Source organism: Nerophis lumbriciformis, linkage group LG03, assembly GCF_033978685.3.
Source record: "Nerophis lumbriciformis linkage group LG03, RoL_Nlum_v2.1, whole genome shotgun sequence".
NCBI classification, from domain to species: Eukaryota; Metazoa; Chordata; class Actinopteri; order Syngnathiformes; family Syngnathidae; genus Nerophis; species Nerophis lumbriciformis.
The window spans coordinates 61,912,501-61,922,109 of NC_084550.2; positions in this window are offsets into that span (position 1 = coordinate 61,912,501).

Here is a 9,609-nt window from a genome sequence, read left to right on the forward strand (position 1 = left end):
AGAAAATCTGTGGGGTATTGTGAAAAGGAAGATGCAGAATGCCAGACCCAAAAACGCAGAAGAGTTGAAGGCCACTATCAGAGCAACCTGGGCTCTCATAACACCTGAGCAGTGCCAGAAACTCATCGACTCCATGCCACGCCACATTAACGCAGTAATTGAGGCAAAAGGAGCTCCAACCAAGTATTGAGTATTGTACATGCTCATATTTTTCATTTTCATACTTTTCAGTTGGCCAACATTTCTAAAAATCCCTTTTTTGTATTAGCCTTAAGTAATATTCTAATTTTGTGACACACGGAATTTTGGATTTTCATTTGTTGCCACTTCAAATCATCAAAATTAAATGAAATAAACATTTGAATGCATCAGTCTGTGTGCAATGAATAAATATAATGTACAAGTTACACCTTTTGAATGCAATTACTGAAATAAATCAAGTTTTTCAAAATATTCTAATTTACTGGCTTTTACCTGTATATATATTAGGGATGTCCCTAATATATATATATATATGTACCGTATTTTCCGCACTATAAGGCGCACCTAAAAACCACAAATTTTCTCAAAAGCTGACAGTGCGCCTTATAATCCGGTGCGCCTTATATATGGGTTAATATTAATATTAATTTTCATAAAGTTTAGGTCTCGCAACTACGGTAAACAGCCGCCATCTTTTTTCCCCGTAGAAGAAGAAGAAGCGCGCGGTGCATGCTGGGATATGTGACGTTTCATTTCCATTTGTGTGTTTATGTAAAGACCCCAAAATGGCTCCTATTAAGTGTGTTGTCTGTCTAATTATAAATAATGCAGACGAGGCGTGTTAACTGAGTTCTCAACGTTTACTCACAGCGTGCTCATAACCACATTCTAACTGCCAGCATACAACAACACTTCTCAGGGCTACCGCGCATGCTCGTCACTATCGTTGCATGCTGGGTAGTGTAGTTGTTATATTTGCTAGCTCATAACATCACATTAAGAGACACGCTTACGCGCTTAATTCAATACTCGCCGTCATTCCGGGTGGATTGACAAAAGACCTCCAGCCGCTAGATATTGGTGTCAACAGGGCATTCGAAGCTAGACTGCTAACTGCGTGGGAACAGTGGATGACCGAAGGCGAACACACCTTCACTAAGACAGGGAGACAGCGCCGGACGACATACGCCAACATCTGCCAGTGGATCGTAAATGCCTGGGCTGATTCAGTCTCATCTGTGGTCCGAGCTTTCAGGAAGGCAGGAATTGTCACTGAACTAATAAACGGCAACGACACTGACTCCATTAATGACGACTTCGACGAGACGGAGCCGGCCATGTTGGATGCCGTATTCGCTCAACTGTTTAATTCGGACACTGAAGAAGAAGAATTCGAGGGATTTGTGAATGAGCTATAACTTCATAAAGTGAGCTTTACATTTTTATTTAGTGTGTTGTGTTGTGTGACATTAACGTTTGAGCAACGTTGAGTTATTGATATATTGTTATTGCTCTGCACTATTTCACGTGTTACTATATTGTGATTGCATGTTTGATTTACGTAACACGAGTAAATCAGCTGTTTATTCATTTTGGGAGTGAACGGAGTTGTCAGAACGCTGGTTTGTTATCTATTAATAAAGTTTGACTGACCTATCTGACTGTTTTGTTGACATAGGTGCGCATTATAATCCGGTGCGCCTTATATATGAACAAAGTTTTTGAAATATGCCATTCATTGAGGGTGCGCCTTATAATCCGATGCGCCTTATAGTGCGGAAAATACGGTATATGTATATATATATTAGGGATGTCCCTAATATATATATATATGTATATATATATATATATATGTACCGTATTTTCCGCACCATAAGGCGCCCTGGGTTATAAGCCGCGCCTTCAATGAACGGCATATTTCAAAACTTTGTCCACCTATAAGCCGCCCCGTGTTGTAAGCCGCATCTAACTGCGCTAAAGGAATGTCAAAAAAACAGTCAGATAGGTCAGTCAAACTTTAATAATATATTAAAAACCAGCGTTCTACAACTCTGTTCACTCCCAAAATGTACGCAAATGTGCAATCACAAACATAGTAAAATGCAAAATAGTGCAGAGCAATAGCAACATAATGTTGCTCGAACGTTAACGTCACAACACACAAAATAAACATAACGCTCACTTTCTGAAGTTATTCTTCATTCATAAATCCCTCGAATTATTCTCCTTCGGTGTCCGAATTGAAAAGTTGGGCGAATGTGGGATCCAAAATGGCCGGCTCCGTCTCGTCGAAGTAATCGGAGTCAGTGTCGCTGTTGTCCAGCAGTTCTGTGAATCCTGCCTTCCGGAAAGCTCGGACCACAGTTGTGACCGAAATATCAGCCCAGGCATTTACGATCCACTGGCAGATGTTGGCGTATGTCGTCCGGCGCTGTCTCCCTGTCTTGGTGAACGTCACGTGTGTTCGCCTTCGGTCATCCATTGTTCCCACGCAGTTAGCACTCTAGCTTCGAATGCCCTGTTGACACCAATATCTAGCGGCTGGAGGTCTTTTGTCAATCCACCCGGAATGACGGCGAGTATTGAATTAAGCGCGTAAGCGTGTCTCTTAATGTGATGTTATGAGCTAGCAAATATAACAACTACACTACCCAGCATGCAACGATAGTGACGAGCATGCGCGGTAGCCCTGAGAAGTGTTGTTGTATGCTGGCAGTTAGAATGTGGTTATGAGCACGCTGTGAGTAAACGTTGAGAACTCAGTTAACACGCCTCGTCTGCATTATTTATAATTAGACAGACAACACACTTAATAGGAGCCATTTTGGGGTCTTTACATAAACACACAAATGAAACGTCACATATCCCAGCATGCACCGCGCGCTTCTTCTTCTTCTACGGGGAAAAAAGATGGCGGCTGTTTACCGTAGTTGCGAGACGAGAAACTTTATGAAAATTAATATTAATATTAACCCATATATAAGGCGCACCGGATTATAAGGCGCACTGTCAGCTTTTGAGAAAATTTGTGGTTTTTAGGTGCGCCTTATAGTGCGGAAAATACGGTATATATATGTATATATATGTATATATATTAGGGATGTCCGATAATGGCTTTTTGCCGATATTCCGATATTGTCCAACTCTTTAATTACCGATACCGACATCAACCGATGCCGATATCAACCGATATATACAGTCATGGAATTAACACATTATTATGCCTAATTTGGACAACCAGGTTGTTGAAGATAAGGTACTTTTAAATAAAATAAGATATATAAATTAAAAACATTTTCTTGAATAAAAAAGAAAGTAAAACAATATAAAAACAGTTACATAAAAAATAGTAATTAATGAAAATGAGTAAAATTAAGTGTTAAAGGTTAGTACTATTAGTGGACCAGCAACACGCACAATCATGTGTGCTTACGGACTGTATCCCTTGCAGACTGTATTGATATATATTGATATATAATGTAGGAACCACAATATTAATAACAGAAAGAAACAACCCTTTTGTGTGAATGAGTGTAAATGGGGGAGAGAGGTTTTTTGGGTTGGTGCACTAATTGTAAGTGTATCTTGAGTTTTTTATGTTGATTTAATTTAAAAAAAAATAAAAATAAAAAATCCGATACCGATAATAAAAAAAACGATACCGAGAATTTCCAATATTACATTTTAACGCATTTATCGGCCGATAAATGTGTGTGTGTGTGTGTGTGGGTGTATATATATATATATATATATATATATATATATATATCTCCTCTCTGAGCTGCCACCTTACCGTGGTAGAGGAGTTTGCGTGTCCCAATGATCATAGGAGCTATGTTGTCCGGGGGTTTCTATGCCCCCTGGTAGGGTCTCCCAAGGCAAACTGGTCCTAGGTGAGGGATCAGACAAAGAGCAGCTCGAAGACCTCGATGAAGAACACAAACCAAGGACCCAGATTTCCCTCGCCCGGACGCGGGTCACCGGGGCCCCCCTCTGGAGCCAGGCCCGGAGGTGGGGCACGATGGCGAGCGCCTGGTGGCCGGGCCTGTCCCCATGGGGCCCGGCCGGGCACAGCCCGAAGAGGCAACGTGGGTCCCCCCTCCAATGGGCTCACCACCCATAGCAGGGGCCATAGAGGTCGGGTGCAGTGTGAGCTGGGCGGCAGCCGAGGGCAGGGCACTTGGCGGTCCGATCCTCGGCTACATAAGCTGGCTCTTGGGACGTGGAACGTCACTTCGCTGGGGGAAAAGGAGCCTGAGCTAGTGCGCGAAGTGGAGAAGTTCCGGCTAGATATAGTCGGACTCACTTCGACGCACAGCAAGGGCTCTGGAACCACTTCTCTTGAGAGGGGCTGGACTCTCTTCCACTCTGGCGTTGCCGGCAGTGAGAGGCGACGGGCTGGGGTGGCAATTCTTGTTGCCCCTCGGCTCGGCTCGGTCCTGACTGTTGTTTGCGTTTACGCGCCAAACAGCAGCTCAGAGTACCCACCCTTTTTGGATTCACTCGAGGGAGTACTTGAGAGTGCTCCCCCGGGTGATTCCCTCGTTCTACTGGGGGACTTCAACGCTCATGTTTGCAGCGACAGTGAAACCTGGAGAGGTGTGATTGGGAAGAATGGCCGCCCGGACCTGAACCCGAGTGGTGTTCTGTTATTGGACTTTTGTGCTCGTCACAGATTGTCGATAACAAACACCATGTTCAAACATAAGGGTGTCCATATGTGCACTTGGCACCAGGACACCCTAGGCCGCAGTTCCATGATCGACTTTGTAGTTGTGTCATCGGATTTGCGGCCTCATGTTTTGGACACTCGGGTGAAGAGAGGGGCGGAGCTTTCTACCGATCACCACCTGGTGGTGAGTTGGCTGCGACGGTGGGGGAGGATGCCGGACAGACCTGGCAGGCCCAAACGCATTGTGAGGGTTTGCTGGGAACGTCTGGCAGAGTCTCCTGTCAGAGAGAGTTTCAATTCCCACCTCCGGAAGAACTTTGAACATGTTACGAGGGAGGTGCTGGACATTGAGTCTGAATGGACCATGTTCCGCGCCTCTATTGTAAGGCGGCTGATTGGAGCTGTGGCCGCAAGGTGGTTGGTGCCTGTCGTGGCGGTAATCCTAGAACCCGTTGGTGGACGCCGGCGGTGAGGGATGCCGTCAGGCTGAAGAAGGAGTCCTATCGGGTTCTTTTGGCTCATGGGACTCCTGAGGCAGCAGACAGGTACCGACAGGCCAAGCGGTGTGCGGCTTCAGCGGTCGCGGAGGCAAAAACTCGGACATGGGAGGAGTTCGGGGAGGCCATGGAAAAAGACTTCCGGACGGCTTCGAAGCAATTCTGGACCACCATCCGCCGCCTCAGGAAGGGGAAGCAGTGCAGTGTCAACACCGTGTATGGTGGGGATGGTGCTCTCCTGACCTCGACTGCGGATGTTGTGGATCGGTGGAGGGAATACTTCGAAGACCTCCTCAATCCTACCAGCACGTCTTCCTATAAGGAAGCAGGGCCTGGGGCATCTGTGGTGGGCTCTCCTATTTCTGGGGCTGAGGTTGCCGAGGTAGTTAAAAAGCTCCTCGGTGGCAAGGCCCCGGGGGTGGATGAGACCCGCCCGGAGTTCCTTAAGGCTCTGGATGTTGTGGGGCTGTCTTGGTTGACAAGACTCTGCAACATCGCGTGGACATCGGGGGCGGTACCTCTGGATTGGCAGACCGGGGTGGTGGTTCCTCTCTTTAAGAAGGGGAACCGGAGGGTGTGTTCCAACTATCGTGGGATCACACTCCTCAGCCTTCCCGGTAAGGTCTATTCAGGTGTACTGGAGAGGAGGCTACGCCGGATAGTCGAACCTCGGATTCAGGAGGAACAGTGTGGTTTTCGTCCTGGTCGTGGAACTGTGGACCAGCTCTATACTCTCGGCAGGGTCCTTGAGGGTGCATGGGAGTTTGCCCAACCAGTCTACATATGCTTTGTGGACTTGGAGAAGGCATTCGACCGTGTACCCCGGGAAGTCCTGTGGGGAGTGCTCAGAGAGTATGGGGTAACGGACTGTCTTATTGTGGCAGTTCGCTCCCTGTATAATCAGTGTCAGAGCTTGGTCCGCATTGCCGGCAGTAAGTCGGACACGTTTCCAGTGAGGGTTGGACTCCGCCAAGGCTGCCTTTTGTCACCGATTCTGTTCATAACCTTTATGGACAGAATTTCTAGGCGCAGTCAGGGCGTTGAGGGGATCTGGTTTGGTGGCTGCAGGATTAGGTCACTGCTATTTGCAGATGATGTGGTCCTGATGGCTTCCTCCGGCCAAGATCTTCAGCTCTCACTGGATCGGTTCGCAGCCGAGTGTGAAGCGACTGGGATGGGAATCAGCACCTCCAAGTCCGAGTCCATGGTTCTCTCCCGGAAAAGGGTGGAGTGCCATCTCAGGGTTGAGGAGGAGATCTTGCCCCAAGTGGAGGACTTCAAGTACCTCGGAGTCTTGTTCACGAGTGGGGGAAGAGTGGATCGTGAGATCGACAGGCGGATCGGTGCGGCGTCTTCAGTAATGCGGACGCTGTATCGATCCGTTGTGGTGAAGAAGGAGCTGAGCCGGAAGGCAAAGCTCTCGATTTACCGGTCGATCTACGTTCCCATCCTCACCTATGGTCATGAGCTTTGGGTCATGACCGAAAGGACAAGATCACGGGTACAAGCGGCTGAAATGAGTTTCCTCCGCCGAGTGGCGGGGCTCTCCCTTAGAGATAGGGTGAGAAGCTCTGTCATTCGGGGGGAGCTCAAAGTAAAGCCGCTGCTCCTCCACATCAAGAGGAGCCAGATGAGGTGGTTCGGGCATCTGGTCAGGATGCCACCCGAACGCCTCCCTAGGAAGGTGTTTCGGGCACGTCCGACCGGTAGGAGGCCACGGGGAAGACCCAGGACACGCTGGGAAGACTATCTCTCCCGGCTGGCCTGGGAACGCCTCGGGATCCCCCGGGAGGAGCTGGACGAAGTGGCTGGGGAGAGGGAAGTCTGGGCTTCCCTGCTTAAGCTGCTGCCCCCGCGACCCGACCTCGGATAAGCGGAAGAAGATGGATGAATGGATGGATGGATGGATGGATGGATGGATATATATATATATATATATATATATATACACACACACATAAATATATGTATATATATATATATGTATGTGTATATATATATATATATATATATATATATATATATATTATCGGACATCTCTTATATACATATACAGGTAAAAGCCAGTAAATTAGAATATTTTGAAAAACTTGATTTATTTCAGTAATTGCATTCAAAAGGTGTAACTTGTACATTATATTTATTCATTGCACACAGACTGATGCATTCAAATGTTTATTTCATTTAATTTTGATGATTTGAAGTGGCAACAAATGAAAATCCAAAATTCCGTGTGTCACAAAATTAGAATTTTGCTTAAGGCTAATACAAAAAACGGATTTTTAGAAATGTAGGCCAACTGAAAAGTATGAAAATGAAAAATATGAGCATGTACAATACTCAATACTTGGTTGGAGCTCCTTTTGCCTCAATTACTGCGCTAATGCGGCGTGGCATGGAGTCGATGAGTTTCTGGCACTGCTCAGGTGTTATGAGAGCCCAGGTTGCTCTGATAGTGGCCTTCAACTCTTCTGCGTTTTTGGGTCTGGCATTCTGCATCTTCCTTTTCACAATACCCCACAGATTTTCTATGGGGCTAAGGTCAGGGGAGTTGGCGGGCCAATTTAGAACAGAAATACCATGGTCCGTAAACCAGGCACGGGTAGATTTTGCGCTGTGTGCAGGCGCCAAGTCCTGTTGGAACTTGAAATCTCCATCTCCATAGAGCAGGTCAGCAGCAGGAAGCATGAAGTGCTCTAAAACTTGCTGGTAGACGGCTGCGTTGACCCTGGATCTCAGGAAACAGAGTGGACAGACACCAGCAGATGACATGGCACCCCAAACCATCACCCAACCATGCAAATTTTGCATTTCCTTTGGAAATCGAGGTCCCAGAGTCTGGAGGAAGACAGGAGAGGCACAGGATCCACGTTGCCTGAAGTCTAGTGTAAAGTTTCCACCATCAGTGATGGTTTGGGGTGCCATGTCATCTGCTGGTGTCGGTCCACTCTGTTTCCTGAGATCCAGGGTCAACGCAGCAGTCTACCAGCAAGTTTTAGAGCACTTCATGCTTCCTGCTGCTGACCTGCTCTATGGAGATGGAGATTTCAAGTTCCAACAGGACTTGGCACCTGCACACAGCGCAAAATCTACCCGTGCCTGGTTTACGAACCATGGTATTTCTGTTCTAAATTGGCCCGCCAACTCCCCTGACCTTAGCCCCATAGAAAATCTGTGGGGTATTGTGAAAAGGAAGATGCAGAATGCCAGACCCAAAAACGCAGAAGAGTTGAAGGCCACTATCAGAGCAACCTGGGCTCTCATAACACCTGAGCAGTGCCAGAAACTCATCGACTCCATGCCACGCCGTATTAACGCAGTAATTGAGGCAAAAGGAGCTCCAACCAAGTATTGAGTATTGTACATGCTCATATTTTTCATTTTCATACTTTTCAGTTGGCCAACATTTCTAAAAATCCCTTTTTTGTATTAGCCTTAAGTAATATTCTAATTTTGTGACACACGGAATTTTGGATTTTCATTTGTTGCCACTTCAAATCATCAAAATTAAATGAAATAAACATTTGAATGCATCAGTCTGTGTGCAATGAATACATATAATGTACAAGTTACACCTTTTGAATGCAATTACTGAAATAAATCAAGTTTTTCAAAATATTCTAATTTACTGGCTTTTACCTGTACATTGTACTAGTATTTCTTAATGCCTTTTCTTTATTTTCATGACTCTATATATATATATATATATATATATATATACATATATATATACACATGGATCTAACATGTATGTATGTATGTATATATACATACATACATACATGTGTGTATGTATGTATGTATATACATACATACGTACATACATGTGTGTATGTATATACATACTTACATACATGTGTGTATGTATGTATATACATACATATATACATACATACATGTGTGTATGTATGTATATACATACATACATACATACATGTGTGTATGTATGTATGTATATATACATACATGCACACATGTATGTATGTATGTATATACATACATGCATACATGTGTGTATGTATGTATATACATACATACATGTGTGTATGTATGTATATACATACATACATACATACGTGTATATGTATATACATACATACATACGTGTATATGTATATACATACATACATACATGTGTGTATATGCATATACATACATACATACATACATGTGTGTATGTATGTATATACATACATACATACATGTGTGTATGTATGTATATACATACATACATACATGTGTGTATATGTATATACATACATACATACATGTGTGTATATGTATATACATACATACATACATGTGTGTATATGTATATACATACATACATACATACATACATGTGTGTATATGTATATACATACATACATACATGTGTGTATATGTATATACATACAAACATACATACATGTGTGTATATGTATATACATACATACATACATACACGTGTGTATGTAT